Below are 16,529 nucleotides of genomic sequence, written 5' to 3' on the forward strand. Positions count from 1 at the left end.
CCACAACTCGGTCCCAGCCATTCTCCTATACATTATCTATTTGTAATGCTTGATTGTGTTACGACCTGTTCCTGGGCAAGGTTTCACAAATTGTGACAGTTCCAGGTGGGATACCTCAAACCATGAATTTCTAGATGGGTAGAGGCAAACTGCTTGCAACAAAAAAAACAAAGCAAACTAAAAGAACCAAATTGCCTTTGACTATTCATCTGCTGCCCTTTGGTTGGTCACAACAAGATTTATTTTAAGAATCACATCTTTTTCCCTCAGACCTGAATTACGTTACGTTTTAAAAGCAAACAATTTAACTACGCTGTCTTCAAATAACAGAAATAGAGAGTTTATTAGTTACTAACACAAAAAGAAGTAGTAATGCAGCACAAAAATTAGAAAGGAGAAGTAAGCCCTCAAAAAAATTAAAAGCTATACATTTCAATTTCTGAGTCACTTCTGAAGATTGGATAGTAGAACATTATGGCTGTTAAAGTCAATGTTCCTGGTGGTGTTAATGTTGGTAGTTGAACAGTTGATTTCACGACTCTTTTCTTTGTAGTTCATTAAAAAACAACTCTTTTATCTTGATTCCTTTCAGCAGCGGCTGACCGGTAGCACTTAGAAGGTCTTTTCCATTTTCCTTACCTGTAGTCCCGGGATATTTAAATGCAGTTCTCTGAACCATAACCATCACAGCACATGAGTTTACACATAAGCATGTCAAGCCACTAACACACACACACAGACCAAGATTGAAGCGTACTTTTAACTCCTGCCATTTCATCATTTGATGTTGAATTCCTATCTGTTCTTACTTGTTTTGTTCACCTAGTGATGTTAGTGCCTGAACAAGTTCAGTTAAAGATTGATTAATGAGCACAAGTGTGGTGTACTGCTCATTCCCTTTCTCTTTACCCGTATCTTCTTACAAACTTCCTTGGTGTTTGTCACCTGAATTTCTTCAGAAGTGACAGAAATGTTTTCCAGTTCTGACAATCATATGTAATTGCAGATTTCACGATCAGTTACAAGATCTTTAAACTCTCTTGAGATCTTCAGCTCCCACACTGCTCACTAAGCCTTGATTATATACCCAGTAATCCCAAAATGACCCCAGTATTGTCTTTCCAGGATATCTTCCATGAAGCTGGAATAACCTGACTTCTGTCAAAGTAATCGATGATAGTGAAATGCTGTAGGTGCTCAAATAATGTGTTCTTAGCTATAAAATGCACTCTGATCGGGCAATCCTTCAGCACAATAAAAGTGTATGGTGGCACATATTTGTGTAATCTTTTGTTTTTCTGAAATTTGCTTGAGCCTAATTTGGTTTGCTGGCCACCGGTTCTTCTTAGCCATCTGAAACATATTTCTTATGCCACCTCAGAAATCTCAATGCTTCCATTCTTCCTTAGCCTTAGCCTTAACCAAGGCTTAGTGTTCTTCTTCTTGGGTTCCATATAACGGAGGTGATGGCCAGTGGTATTATCTCTAGACTATTAATCCAGAGTCCCAGGTAATGTTCTGGAGACCTGGTTTGAATCCCACCTTGTCAGATGGCTGATTTGTGGGGAACAACCCATCCAGTTCACTATTGCTCTTTGGGGAAAGAAACTGCCATCCTTACTTGGTTTGGTCTGCATGTGATTCCAGACCCACAGCAATGTGGGTGACTCTTAGTTGCCTGCTGGGCAATTAGGGATGGACAATAAAAGTTGGCACAGCCAGTGATTCCCCATTCCTGTGAATGAATAAGGAAAAAAGAAGCTCAGTGAAATGTTTTACTGATTGTCCTTTGACTGTTGTTCCTGAACCAGTTATTATCTGACTGGCCTGTCTTTGAACAGACTTGGCACAATTTGGTCTCTTTTCACTGGTTCATGGCCCATTGTACTTTGTTCAACTCCTTTTGTTACTGCAAGAAGTTGATTTGAGAACTTGTTTGCATATTCAGGTGTGAAGTTCCTTGATTATGAATTCTTTATACATTATCTACTGTCTTATCCCTTTTGTTATGTAGTGTTTCTTATAGCATATCTTTAATCTTGAGAGCTGTTTTACCTGGATGATGTAGTTTTATCACTATAGGTTGTAACTTCTTCACCCATTGTAAATGATCCAATAAGATAATGTCCCTCACTTCCATATCAAGATTAAAATGAATGAAATGTCCATTGACGTATATTGTTCTGTCTAATTAGGGTCGGTTGGATCACTGAATTCTGCGAGTAGTACATTATCATTGCTAATGCTGGTGGTTGTACTACATTAACATGTTTGTATGAGAAGGACTTTTACTTTTTGCTGTCCATTTGGCTTAGCAGCAAACCTCGCTGTGAGCCACCGGTACTCCTTTTTAACTCTGTTTGCAGCCTGTTTTGCATTGTGAATTTGTAGTCTTTACTTTGCTCAGTAGAGACGTGTAACTTCACTCACAGAGTTTTAATGGCTATTCCCAGATACTGTATTGATGGATTCTGTAACTGCCAGGTGTGACTAGCATTGACCTCACATTTGCTTTTGCGCTGCCTACCAGTAAAAGACTGTTGATTGTTCCAAGGGTATGTCAGCACATTGTTGATAGTTCTGCTGCTAGATCTGCTGCCTGTCTGAAGGGGTTACTCTTACATGCTTAAAAGCTTTAAGATTATGAATATTCCTGGGCCCACTGGTATTCTCAGCTCCTGGATCCATTGGATTTCTCACTGTTGGTACCTTGTTGCATTCAGCAACAATGCCCACCAGTTCTACTATAATTGTATGCAACACCAACCAATACCAGTTTGTTTTGGAGAAACTTATTAACTCCAACCCTTTCCCTAACGAGACCTAAGTGTCTACTTAGTTTACAATGGTAGAGGAACCAGGTAGTGGGTCTAACTGAAAAAAGACTCTTAATTAAACATGATATAGTTTCAGATTAGATTAGATTAGATTACTTACAGTGTGGAAGCAGGCCCTTCGGCCCAACAAGTCCACACCGACCTGCTGAAGCGCAACCCACCCAGACCCAATCCCCTACATTTACCCCTTCATCTAACACTATGGGCAATTTTGCGTGGCCAATTCACCTAACCTGTACATTTTTGAACTGTGGGAGTTTATTGAATGACAGGAATCAAGTTCTCGTTACATTAGTAAGATAGACACAGCTAATAAGACTGTGGGGAAAGCAAGACAACAGGTCTATCCTATTTGAGGTCCCAAGCCTTTTCTACCCAAGTGCTTTCAACATCATCAGTTTGAGTGGACCTCAATGCAATCTCCACATTAACCTTTCCAGAGTTATTAGCTGGAAAATAATTAACACATTTTTCTTATCCATATCACAATTATTTCTCTAGTAAGAGGTCACCAGGTAAGAATATTTAAAAAGAACACCATTAATATCCTGATTCATTCCCTTTGAAATCTGCCTTTTCCCTGGGGTGGAGGAGTCCAGAACTAGAGGACGTAGATTTAGGGTAAGAGGGGATAGATATAAAAGAGACCTAAGGGGCAACCTTTTCACTCAGAGGGTGGCATGTGTGTGGAGTGAGCTGCCAGAGGAAGTGGTAGTGGCTAGTACAATTGCAACATTTAAAAGGTTTCTGGATGGGTATATGAATAGCAAGGGTTTGGAGGGATATGGGCCAAGTGCAAACAGGTGGGACTAGACTGGGTTGGGATATCTGGTCGGCATGGACGAGTTGGACCAAAGGGTTTGTTTCCGTGCTGTACATCTCTATGACTCTATAACTTGCAAATGTTTGTCACAAATTGCTAATTTTAAAGAAATTCTTTAAAACTGACATTGACATGAGATGAGATGTTTGGACAGTTTTTGTATTTTATAACACAGATTTCAAATATTAAATAGATCCTCTTTCTAATATACTGTAGTTAACTAGAAACAGAGGGCAGCAGAGTAACGTTAAGAGGAAGCAATAAGAAGAAAATGAAAATGAAAATGAAACAAACAAGTTCAAGAATGTGGCATTTTTGCTTTGAAATGGTTTTCTGAACTCAAAATTTTCAATGTATTCACTGTGCAATAGTACTTTAAATCCAGAAACTGCAGGATAATTGGTTTGGATTGCTTTTTGCAGACACCTCCCCACCTTGTTTGGTCATCAACAGATAGTAAAGCACAGAGTTTAGGAAAGCTCATCAAAATTCTTCTGCTCTTTTTAATTTTCGTTGTTAAATATGTGCAAGTTTGAATATCTTTAATGTTGTACAGCATCTTTTCTCAGCAATAAATTAGGAGTTTTGGATGCAATCATTCTGGGTGTCAAGATTGTGATACAATGCAACTAAATCTTGTCAGTCAGAAAATTGGTTTGTCAAACTCATCTGTTTGATTGTGGTCCACGTTTCTGTAACTTCAGGGATGGCTTCCACTTCCTAATGTGGCAAACAGGCTCTGTATTCTAAATCAAGGTGGAGGTGAGGCAATCTGCTTTTACGTAAAGGCAGGGTGTGTCTTAAATGGAAATTGGAAAACTAGATTGGTGCAATAGAAATTCTTGAAAAATGAACCTCAGAGCAACAGAAGACTCTGGACAATTGAAAACATTGGTGGCACCAGTGGTGGAGATTAACAGGAGGCCTCAAGAATGATGCAAAGGATTATAAAGAACAATCTTTAGGAGGGGATGATAACCAAGAAAGTCAATTTCCGAAGTCTAGATTCAAGAATTTGGCAACTGGGCCATGGGAATTCTCATGACTGCACATCAGTGGTCCAACACAGTGAATACATCTTCAAGACATTTTCCACTCAGTGTCCCAACAGTCTAGAATGTCCACAATGCATCACACCTTCATCACCCACTCGGCAATACTTTGAAGCTTTCAAGACACAGGTCTACCATCCAGATACTCTAACCTCACACATTGGCCAATGCTACTAGCCTCAATGCCACCTCTCACTATCGACATATACCTCCAGCTATTCAGGTATATCCCCTAAACACGGTGTTGCAGAATCACTGGCATTCTGATTTCCATCTTGCAAGAACGGGGGCCAAGTCAATGGAGGCCAAGAATGGCTTCATCTCCAGAGTTGAGAGGAAATGGTTTCCCTCATCATTACATTGACTGCAATGGAGCCTGCAGCTTGTAATATCAGTAAACAAAAATGAAGGTGAGAAATCTTCCAGTCTAACACCTCTTCTCAACAGTATGCTCTCTGGCATGGTCTCTTATTTTCCATTCCATCCTCCTTCTCTCATCATTTTTTCCCTTAGGTGTTCCTGCTATAAGACACTTGACATCTGCCACCGACCCAGCTTCTGCAGCTCCATAAAGTAGGGATGCAGCAACTGCACGATGAAGAGGCAATGACACTTAGTCTGAAACCTATAGCCACCACCTCGTTGACAGACCCTGTATTTCTTTTGGAGGAGAGCATGCAATTGGAATTGAAAGCTGTTGAGTCACAGCATGAGTAGATTAGGTCCAGGGTAAAGGATGGTTCATTTGGTTAAGGAGCCCAGTGGATTGGCACACAGGAGAAGGTTGAATGGGTATTCACACCGTGATGTGGGTTGTGTTAGTTAGATGCCAGATTGCCTCCTATCTCTATCTGGAAGCACAGAGGACTCCAGCTTCATCATGACAAGACACAAGGCATGATGCGGAACTTTCCCTTTCCACAGCTTCTGCTTCATTCCCTATCATGCTGTAGATCCAGCAGCATTGGCAATGTTACCCCAATATCTGTTACTGTCTTTATGTCACATACTTTGCCATCCCAATAAAGGTGCAGAAACGCTCAATGACAAATGTGCAAAAATACCTTCATAACCAGCCCCGAGTACTTTCAGACAATTCCCAGCAGAAAAAGTTCCATGAATTTAACTCGGCTGCAATCATGGTGCCCGGCCATTTAAACAACTCTGCAGCAGAACCCATCTTGCAGTATTGTGTTTCTTTTCTCTTCACTGAATAGGTGTTGCCCGAATCTGCATTATTACCAAGCTTCACATCATCTGGCTGGCTGTGTGGAGACAGGATATTACCATTTACTGTTTGGGCATGTTTAGCTGTGTACACCCATATCAGTGAGGAATGTCACACAGACTGTGCAGCAGCAGCATTCTCTGCCGTTCACTTGTGTCAAATTGCTAAAAAGTAAATAAATGCAGTGGCTCACAGTAAGTCCCCACCACCATCTATTCAAGGGAATTATGGATGGATGATAAACACCAGAAGCACCAAGATCATCAGGATTATTTGAAATTATTTGAGGAAAGCTTTATGAAGGCACGTGTTGTTTGTTCAAGGCGTGGTGTTATGTCAACAGGATTCAGAGGACTCGAGCAGCTTTGGATTGTAATAGAGTCATAGAGACCTACAATATGGAGACAGGCCTTTTGGCCTAAAATGGTCCATGCCGACCAAAATGTCCATCCATGTTAAGCCCATTTCCCTGCACTTGGCACATATATAGTCACAAAACTCTCAGTCAGCACCTGATACAAAAGCAATCCATAAACTAATGATAAATAAGGGTTTATTAAAAATGTGGAAAGAAGTTCAAAAACCAGGCTGCTACTCTGAAATGAGCAAAGTGGGCTCGAAAGTTATGTTGAGAAAACTTAGTCTCATAAATCAGTCCCACGATGTTCATTAATACTGGGCAGAAAGGATAGTTTCAGTGGCCTACCAATTTCATTTTTAATTGTTACTCAATTTGTAGAACTATGCTCAGACAGTCCTGAACACAATTTTATTGCATTTTCTTCTGCACACTTCCTCTCCTTGGGCCCCATACACATAACTGCTTATATGAATCAATAGATTCCAATTTGTTTACCAGATTCTAAGTTGAGCAATGAATGGAACCTGTGGCATTGCAGCTGGTGGTTTCCTTCACACATTTAATGTTACAAGTTTCAGCACCGTGGGAGGTTTCTGTACAGTTGGGTGCTAGTCAACAGATAGACATTTATTTGCGGAAACTCCACCATTTCGCTGTAGGTGCTGTGGGTAGCAGTGTTACTTCTGAGTCAGAAGGTCCAGGGTTTAAGTTTCATTTCTGAGGTTTGAGCACAAAATCTAAGCTAACAATCCAGGTCTGTATTGTAGGAGTGCTGTACTTTCTGTGCTGTCAGGTGCTATTTCTTGGGTAAAACTTTAAGCTGATGTCCCATCTATTCTCGTAGGTGAGCTTAAAAAAAACACGTAGAAGTACATTGAGAAAGGACAGGAAAGTTCTTGTCATTATGTTGTTTTTGTTGGGATAGTGCTTAGTCAAATTGGCACAGTGTTCCTTACATTACAGCATTTCAAATTTCACTGATCATAAATCATTTTGAAACGTCCTGATGCTGATGTTGATAGAGATGCTATAAAAATGCAAGCTTTTCTTTTCTTAACTGTACTGCCATATGTCAGCAGAAAAATTGATGCTGGGACATGGGGTGAGTGCCTTATTTGACACGTGGGCAATGCATTTCAGTCCAATCATTTCTCATGGGTCAGATGGGTCATTAGTTGAGATTTACCCATTATAACTTTAAGTATCTGGCCCAAAATTGCAATGTGATATAATTTTCCAACTTCATCTTGTTTATGCAGGAGTCATCGACATTCTAAAGAGTGGAGTCAGAACTATCCAACTCAAGCTGCCGTAATGAGTAAGTCCATGTAAATCGTATTGGTCACTCATTTACTATGTCACCACACCCCAATCCTCCACAACTGTTTGGGATGTCTTTCTACATTACAGTATTGAAGGAAACTACTCAGACATGAAAAGAATTGCTCGAAGTGGAAGCTTAATGGCTTTTATCAATTCATCTAAAATAATCAGTTCTTTAAAAATGGAAGGTAGAGACTAGTCGGGTAACTGCACTTTAATGAACTGAAAAGATGTGTATTGAAGTGCCTAAGTTAGCTGAAGTACTTAATATCTTGTGAGCAATGCCTTTGCAGCTGATTTCTTTGTTGATGGAAGAGGATTGGTTATGATAAATATAGTTGCTGAAGTACATTAATTATATTTTGATTACATCAGTTTAACTAATGTTATATGGCAGCTCAGACTTCATAGCGAGGTGCAGAAGGTGTCAGGTACTTCATTTAATTACATGATTGCCTTAGAGTTGGAAGAATGTGTATCCAAGTCTCACTCCAGGACATGACACAAAAACATAGGCTGACAATCTACGTGCAGTATTGAGAAAGAACTACAGAGGTGCTGTCCTTCAGATGGAGGTGGAATACTAAGGCCCCACCTACCCTTTCATACAGATGTAAAGAATTCTATGGCAGTATTTGAAAGAAGAGCAAGGGCATGATCCTTGATGTCCCAATCCATGTTTACCCTTCAATCAAATCACAAAATCAGATTGTTTGGTCATTATCACACTGCTGTTTGTGACAACTTTCTGTGTGCAGATTGGCTAGGGCATTTAGATTAGATTAGATTACTTACAGTGTGGAAACAGGCCCTTCGGCCCAACAAGTCCACACCGACCCGCCGAAGCGTATACCACCCAGACCCATACTCATACATTTACCTCTTCACCTAACACTACGGACAATTTAGCATGGCCAATTCACCTAACCTGCACATTTTTGGATTGTGGGAGGAAACCGGAGCTCCCGGAGGAAACCCACGCAGACACGGGGAGAACGTGCAAACTCCACACAGTCAGTCGCCTGAGGCGGGAATTGAACCCGGGTCTCTCTCGCTGTGAGGCAGCAGTGCTAACCACTGTGCCACCGTGGTCTTACATTACAATGGTGATTACACTTCAGCAGGATTTCATCAGCATTAAAGTGCTTTGAAACTTCTGGTGGTTATGAAAGACATTATACCTTTCATGCTCCTTTTCATACCATAACTGCTACTGCCAACCGGAACACTGTCAGCAATGGTTGCATATGCAGCTGTTGAAGTATGCGCAACCATTCCTGATGCCTTTCCAGTTGGAAGAGCATTCACAAAATTTTTTTAAAATTGCTTTAAAAACTCTGAAGACTGCAAAGAACTGTGCGGCAACTATCGTATTTCCTTGCTGTTGCAGCAAACAGTTTGTTAAGTTTTAGAGGTAATGCAAATGTTTTAGTGCAGTCAAGGCTTTGTGAAGCAAGTTCTGACACAGCCTGATGGAACTCTTCATCCCAGTGTCATGGCAGGGAGCCCCATACTTAGTGATAATTTGCTTTATGTCACATTTTATTTAAGATGATAAGTAATTTTGAATGAGCCAAATTTTTTTTTTGGTAATGTAGTTTGAGCACAGTTCCTTGGCTGATATAATTTGTGCCATATTGAAATGTTGTAGCTGACAGATTCACATTTATTGGAAGGCATCTGGAGTTAACACCTTGGAAACTGTTATTGTCACTGGTTTTGCAGCTGTTTTCTCATCAGCATTTTCCTACTTACTTCATCATGGCTTTACTATCCTCGTATTCATTTTTAGGTTTGTTTTTACACTGGAGCAAGTAGTCGATGCAACACTAAGTGTTACCACTGTGACAGTATCCATGGTAACACTGTAACATGCACAGAATGAGCTCCTCTTTATCACTATTGTTGTCAGCAGTCCATTGATTCTCAGCTACCTTCCCCTCAACCCCACCCCCCACCCATTTATCTCTCAGCACCCCTGGCCCACAAGCCTCATTCCTGATGAAGGGCTTACGCCCGAAACGTCGATTCTCCTGCTCCTCGGATGCTGCCTGACTTGCTGTGCTTTTCTAGCACCACACTTTTGATTTGAGGATAGTGTCGACTCTGAGGATAGTATCCACTCTAGTGTCTACTCGACTCAGTCTTTATGTGACTGATAGGGCACTGTTCGACACACAGGCACATGGAGCAGGATGACCCAGTAGAATTAGGTGAGTGTGATTTTCTTCCTTCTCTTTCCTTCTCTCCCTCATATTAAAGTGTTTGGACACAAATCATGATGCACCTTGATGAATAAATTGATGTTATTTTGTACTATTAGTTGAAAGCTCTCCCCAACATCCATGCTTCTGTTATCTCAAGTAGAGCTTCAGAATGTCTTTGGAACATTTTATTTCTGCTTCCTTGAAATCTGGCCATTTGAAAGTTGAGAAAACAAGAGCTGGTACGGGAGATGCTTTACAACTATCGAGACACTACTCCATAGTCTTGTGGCATAAATAAATATAATCTTCTTCCTGACCTCTCCGCCCCCACCCCCACTCCGGCCTATCACCCTCACCTCATCACCCTCACCTTAACCTCCTTCCACCTATTGCATTTCCAACACCCCTCCCCCAAGTCCCTCCTCCCTACCTTTTATCTTAGCCTGATTGGCACATTTTCCTCACTCCTGAAGAAGGGCTCATACCCGAAACGTCGATTCTCCTGCTCCTTGGATGCTGCCTGACCTGCTGCGCTTTTCCAGCAACACATTTTCAGCTCTGGTACGGGAGATGCTTTACAACTATCTAGACACCACTCCATAGTCTTGTGGCATAAATAAATAAATATAATCTTCTTTTCACAGTGTGGGATGAGTTATAATATAGTACTGTGCTGGTTTCCACAAGCTGCATAATTGAAGGTGTGGCTCTGCTGTATTTTTGAGTATGTTAGGTGGAGGAGAGACATTTTTCCAAGGGAGGCCCTCAAGGTACACCTGAGAGGGAAATGGCAGCAGGTGAGCAGGGAAGTCAACTCATGAAATCTCATCCCATGGACATTCCTTCTGTGTTGGAGCACGTTTAGTGATTTCACATGGTAGTCAATATTCGTCAGTGCATCTTCAACCACCATGTCACCAACTTCTCAATGCTCCTCAGTGCTTCACAGTCTCATTATTCACCGAACAGCAAATAGGACTCACCCATAATATCCAGATACTTCACCTTGTCAAGACACGTTTCTGAAAGCTGCTAGGGTCATACTAATCTCTTCGTGTTTCTGTGTTCCAGCCCTTCATCTAGGGCAGGAACATCAGCCATCTATATTGAAATAAATTACTGACTTTCCTTCTTCTCTCTTGCAGGTCAAAACTGCACATAACTCCAGTAGAACCAATGGATAAAAGATCTACCTTAGCTCTCCAGGATTTAAAAGAAAGCTGTTATGTTTTTCTTCTAGCAAGCACTCACAAGGATTGGTGAAACAATAATGTATGTTCTTTCTTGGAAGAGAAGACTATACAGAGTTTATGGTTGCTGGGAGACTATGTACAGTACATCTGACTCCTATCACTACTGCTTCAGATTGTCCAACAAGCCATGGAACTGATACATCCCTTCCAGCTGAAGTAGATAATGATTGACCACAGTTTAAGCTATGGCCCCTCAAGGCAAATACACATCATATCACAACAGGAGCAAGGTTCAGCATCATGCATCATGGAGCCATCTAGCAAAACACGTTACAGAGTCCTTTATGCAACTGAGCATGTTTCCTGTATAACTGACTATGTGCTTAATTGGGAATGGTTGAGAGAGATCATTAAAAGAGTTAGAATAGAATAGATTCCTTAGAGTGTGGAAACAGGCCATTTGGCCCAACAAGTCCACACTGACTGTCCGAATAGTATCTCACTCAGACCAATTCCCCAATTACTCTACATTTCCCCTGACTAATCCACCTAGCCTGTACATCCCTGAACACTATGGGTAATTTAGCATGGCCAATTCACCTAACCTGCACATCTTTGGAAACCCATGGAGACATTGGGAGAATGTGCAAACTCCACACTGACAGTTGGCTGAGGCTGGAATTGAACCAGGTCCCTGATACTGTGAGGCAGCAGTGCTAACCGCAGCCCAAAATGGCAAATTATACACTAAATCAGAGTTAAATACTGTTTGATATCACATTAACTCATTCTACATGCTTCTGACACATGCAACACATGTCCTTGTTAATGTCCTATTAGTCAGGTGCATTGTATGGTCTGTACTAGATGTAATCGAAAGACTTGGTGCCAATATTTTACGAGTTTCAAGTTTATGCAGCACAAGTGCCAAAGGTTACCTTCCTCCATCCAACCATTTCCGAAAATGTCGCTATCATTTGAGGACTGCAACTAATTATTGATTTCCTAAACAAAAATCAATTCCATTTTTATTTGAATGAATCAATAAGAATTGATTTTACAGACTTCCTTCAGAGTCCATTGAATAGATTAATGACACACTCACTGAATTACTGCTTCTGCAAGCTCATTTTAAATTTGCACTCTGTTCTAGCATATACCATTCCCCACTCTTCTAAATAAAGTTTCTAATGGGTTATAAAAACACCAATCACATCATTTCTGTGCTACCAAGGCTACCCCTTCAGGCTCAGAAATTGCCTCTTTCGAAAGCTGTATTGGTGCCTGGAGATATATGGGAGAGGGCATTGTCCTGTCTTGTTCGTGCTTTCTGCTCTTTTAGCCTAGCAATGACAAAAGATAGACAGACATTAAAGCAGTTATTGCAATGAAAATACTGACCATGTATGCTGCCTATGTAGTTGTGTACTTCTGTGGCACTAGATGAGATCCAGATCCAGATATGAAGGAATACTTTCTCAATGACAGGCATACACTCAAAGCCTGTAGTTCAATAAATGACACCTTAACAAATAGCAAAGGTGTGATATGATTTAAACAGTTCCTTGAGGATCTAAGTGTGCTAAGAAAATCAGTTGTAAGTTTCGATTTGAAAGGTGACCTATTGGAACATGAACTTGCAATAGAAGCAATGTAAGGTCTGCGAAGATCTGTTGGTTGACAAAAAAAAGTAGCAGCAAACTGACAACAAATTGATGGGGAGGGCTTGCATTATATACCTGGGTAATCCATTTCTAAATGGATTTAGTAGATAGTCTTACCTAGGAAGCTTTCTATGCCATCATTTCTAAAGTTTCTTCCAGATGGTAAGGGAGTGTGTACACATTAATCATTATTACCTGCTCCTACTTAACAAGTGATGCTGCTGTCTTCTGGGAAGGCATACTGAAGTGACAAATAGGGCATGTTTCCCTGTAGCTTTCTCAAATTGAATCACTTCCAAGGTACTGAACAGCAAAATAGCTATGTGGAGCTGTGAGTTGGACTTAACCAGTCTACTAGGGATGGGCTCGGAGGCAGAGAGGCCTGTAAAATGGTGAGGGAAGGTGAAGGGAGTGAAAAGATTATCACCTTCATGCTGTCCTGCCATTTTAAAGTGTGTCTGGTGTGGCTTCTCCACAGCCACATGAAGAAGGTAGATGGGTTACTGTCAGGGGTGAGAAAGTGAACTGGCAGGCAGTGCACGGACATCCTGTGGTGGCTCCCCTCAACAGCAAGTATACCGTTTTGGATACTGTTGGGGGGTGGGGGGGGGGGGGGGACTTACCAGGTGAGCAATGGGGCACAGGTCTCTGGTGCAGAGTCTGTCCCAGTTGCTCAGATGGCAAGGGGGGAAAGGAGCAGAGCTTTAATCATTGGGGACTCCATAGTTGGGGGGGCAGATAGGAGGTTTTGTGGGAATCAGAGAGGCTCACAGTTGGTGTGTTGCCTCCCAGGTGCCAGGGTTCGTGATGTCTCTGATTGTGTTTTTGGGATCCTTGACGGAGAGTTGGAGCAGCCCCAAGTCATGGTCCACGTAGGTACCAATGACATAGGTAGGATGAAAGGTGGGGATGTAAGGCAGAAATTCAGGGAGCTCGGGTGGAAGCTTAGAGCTAGAACAACCAGAGTTGTTGTCTCTGGTTTGTTGCCTGTGCCACGTGCTGGTGAAGTGAGGAACAAGGAGAGAGTGGAGCTGAACACGTGGCTGCAGGGATGACGCAAAAGGGGGGGTTTTGAATTCTTGGATAATTGGAGCTCTTTCTGAGGAAGGTGGAACCTCTACAAACAGGATGGTCTTCACCTGAACTAGAGGAGTACCAATATTCTGGGGGGGGGGATTATTTGCTAATGCTCTTTGGGGGTGTTTAAACTAATGCTGCAGGGAACCTGAATTGTAGTTACAGTGTACAGGAGGTTGAGAGTAGCGAGGTCAGGGATAGGTTTACAAGGTCGCAAGAGGGCACTGGCAATCAGGGTATTGGTTTGAAATGTGTGTACTTCAATGCCAGGAGCATCCAGAATAATCAGTGGGTAAACTTGCAGCATGGGTTGGTACCTGGGATTTCGATGTTGTGGCCATTTCAGAGACATGGCTGGAGGAGGGACAGGAATGGTTGTTACAGATTCTGGGATTTAGATGTTTCAGTAAGAACAGAGAAGATGGTAAAAGGGTGGGGGGTGCATGGTGTGGCATTGTTAATCAAGGGTAGTGTTACAGCAGCTGAGGACACATCCACTGAGGTAGTTTGGGCTGCGGTTAGAAACAGGAAAGGAGAGGTCACCCTGCTGGGAGTTTTCTATAGGCCTCCGAATTGTTCCAGGGATGGAGAGGAAAGGATAGCAAAGATGATTCTTGATAGGAGGGAGAGTAACACATTAGTTGTTATGGGGGTCTTTAACTTCCCCAACATTGACTGGGAATTCAAGTAGTTTAGATGATCAGTTTTGGTTCAATGTGTGCAGTAGGATTTTCTGACACAGTATGTAGACAGTCCAACAAGGGACGATGCCATATTGGATTTGGTACTGAGTGTTAGGTGTGGAGGTAGGTGAGCACTTTGGTGATGGTGACCACAATTTGGCAATGGGCATGGATAGGTATATATCACAGGGAAAGGTATAGCTGGGGGAAAGGCAATTGTAATACAATTAGGCAAGATTTAGGACTCATAGGATCAGGAAGGAAACTGCAGGGGATGGACACACTTGAAATGTGGAGCTTATTCAAGGAATAGCTACTGTGGGTCCTTGATAAGTATATACCTATCAGGCAGGGAGGTAGTTGTCGAGAGAGGGAGGCATGGTTTACTAAGGAAGTTGAAGCTCGTGTCAAGAGGAAGAAGAAGGCTTATGTGAGATTGAGATGGGAAGGCTCAGTTAGGGGGTTTGAGAGTTATAATTTAGCCAGAAAAGATCTAAAGAGAGGGCTAACAAGAGGCAGGAGGGGACATAAGAAGTTGTTGGTGGATAGGATCAAGGAAAACCCTAAGGCCATCTATAGATATATCAGGAATAAAAGAATGACTAGAGTAAGATTAGGGCCAATCAAAGATAGTAGTGGAAAGTTGCGTGTGGAATCTGAGGACGTAGGGAAAGGGCTTAATGAATACTTTTGGTTAGTATTTACATTAGAAAAGGGCAACATTAGGGAGAATAGGGAGATACAGGCTACTAGATTAAATAGGATTGCAGTTGACAATGAGGAGGTTTTAGCAATTTTGGAAGATTTGAAAATATATAACAACCCTGGGCCTGATTAGATTTATCCTCAGATTCTCTGGGAAGTCAGGGAGGAGATTGCAAGCCTTTGGCTTTGATCTTTATGTCATTGTCAACAGGAGTAGTGTCAGAAGACTGGAGGATAGCAAATGTTCCCTTGTTTAAGAAGGGGAGTTGAGACAACCCTGAAAATTATAGGCCAATGAGCCTTATTTCGGTTGTAGGTAAGGTGTTGGAAAAGGTTATAAGAGATAGAATTTATAATCATCTGAAAAGGAATAATTTGATTAGAGATAGTCAACACGCTTTTGTGAAGGGTAGATCATGCCTAACTAACCTTATTGAGTTCTTCGAGAAGGTGACAAAATAGGTGGATGAAGGTAAAACAGTTGATTTGGTGTATACGAACTTCAGTCAGGTGTTTGATAAGGTTCCACGTGGTAAGCTATTGCACAAAATATGGAGTTTCGGAATTGAAGGTGATTCAGTGAATTGGATCAGAAATTGGCTAGCTGAAAGAAGACAGAGGGTGGTGTTGTTGGGAAATGTTCATCCTGGAGCTCAGTTACCAGTGGTGTGCCACAAGGATCTATTTTGGGGCCACTGCTGTTTGTCATTTTTATAAATGATTTGGATGTGGGCGTAGAAGGATGGTTTAGTAAATTTGCGGATGACGGAAAGGTAGGCAGAGTTGTGGATAGTGCGGAAGGGTGTTGTGGGTTACAGAGAGACATAGATAAGATGCAGATTTGGGCAGAGAAGTGGTAAATGGAGTTTAATGCGGAAAAGTGTGAGATAGTTCACTTTGGAAGAAATAACAGGAACGCAGGGTACTGGGCTCATGGTAAAATTCTTGGCAGTGTAGATGAACAGAGAGATCTCGGTGTCCAGGTGCATAAATCTTTGAAAGTTGCCACCCAGGTTGAAAGGTTTGTTCAGAAGGATTGAGTTTTGGAGCCATGAGGTCATGCTTCAGCTGTACAAGACACTGGTAAGGCTGCACCTGGAGTATTGCGTACAGTTCTGGTCACCACATTATATGAAGGATGTGGAAGCTTTGGAAATGATTTACTAGGATGTTGCCTGGTATAGAAGGAAGGCCTTATGAGGAAAGGCTGAGGGTACTGAAGCTCTTTTTGTTGGAAAGAAGAAAGGTGAGGGCTGAAGGGGCTGTACTGCGCTGTAACATTCTATGTTCTATGTTTTATGGTAGGTCCTGTGACACATGCGATGCCTTCAGTTAGATTCTGCTATCCTTCCCTCACAATATCCCCTGCTCTCATT

The 16,529-nt window shown here is 41.8% G+C and overlaps 1 long non-coding RNA gene across 2 annotated transcripts in view; it reads left to right on the top strand.

Annotated features, from left to right (window-relative positions):
* LOC122555794 (uncharacterized) overlaps positions 1-13,218 on the top strand; it is a 104,373-nt gene extending 91,155 nt beyond the window's left edge. For both annotated transcript variants that reach the window (XR_015759214.1, XR_015759213.1), the window contains exons 4-5: positions 7,561-7,619; positions 10,977-13,218. This is a non-coding gene — a long non-coding RNA (uncharacterized LOC122555794). The remainder of the gene's footprint in view (positions 1-7,560; positions 7,620-10,976) is intronic.
* The last annotated feature ends 3,311 nt before the right edge of the window (positions 13,219-16,529 follow it).

This window comes from Chiloscyllium plagiosum, unplaced genomic scaffold (genome assembly GCF_037043375.1).
Source record: "Chiloscyllium plagiosum isolate Xiang-an unplaced genomic scaffold, Cpla_swu_hap1 HiC_scaffold_13, whole genome shotgun sequence".
In the NCBI taxonomy this organism is placed as follows: Eukaryota; Metazoa; Chordata; class Chondrichthyes; order Orectolobiformes; family Hemiscylliidae; genus Chiloscyllium; species Chiloscyllium plagiosum.